Raw genomic sequence first — 875 nt, 5'->3', positions numbered from 1 at the left:
GCTTAGTTGAAAACTGAGATCAAAGAGAGTATTTATATCCTCCAAAACCTCAGCTAAAAATCCCAAGTCAAAAGACAAAAACTGCCCCAGCAAACAGCTCAGAGAAATAGCCGTTGAAGTCCAACGGATCTATTGTCGGTCGACCGGAAATTCTGTCGGTCGACCGACGGAGAGCAAAAACACGAAGACCAGCTCTGGACAATCGTCGGTCGACCGGTGCGGTCGACCGATGGAGCTTTCGGTCGACCGATGGAGCTTTCGGTCGACCGGACCGGTCGACCGACCAACTCTCTGTCGTCCAGTGATGAAAGATCAAATGATCGGTCGACCGGTGCGGTCGACCTAATACTGATACATAAAAAACAGGTTTTGAAAGCTGTATATCTGATTTTGAAACACTGTTTAAAAATATCAAACAAATTCCAAAAAATGTAAAACTTTGGGGAATGATTGTAGACATGATAATAAACATGCTACAGTGACTGGTTATCAGAAAAGACTTTCCAAATGAAAAATATCATCATTTTACAAAATAGTCCAAAACATGAAAATATGATATACTTGAATTTTGATGTTTTGACATAAACCAACTTTTGAAACTTTGTGAAATATTTTTATAGACTTAGTAAAACATGTATAAACTGATATTGAAGTCTATAAACTAATAAGACAATATTTTCACAAAATTACATATTCTATGTAATAAGTACTAAAACACAATAGAGTATGTAATATCATAAAAACCAAAACACATGTATGTATTGTAGGCATCAAAAATTGCCTATAGGTCTCCACGAACAACTCAATGTTAAGGAACGACGATGAACGTCACTATCCGGTTCACAGGAGTTCGATTGATGTCGATGAACGCTTGA

This window comes from Asparagus officinalis, chromosome 5 (genome assembly GCF_001876935.1).
Source record: "Asparagus officinalis chromosome 5, Aspof.V1, whole genome shotgun sequence".
NCBI classification, from domain to species: domain Eukaryota; kingdom Viridiplantae; phylum Streptophyta; class Magnoliopsida; order Asparagales; family Asparagaceae; genus Asparagus; species Asparagus officinalis.
The sequence above is the reverse complement of the archived record's forward strand: the minus strand, read 5'-3'. Positions refer to the sequence as shown.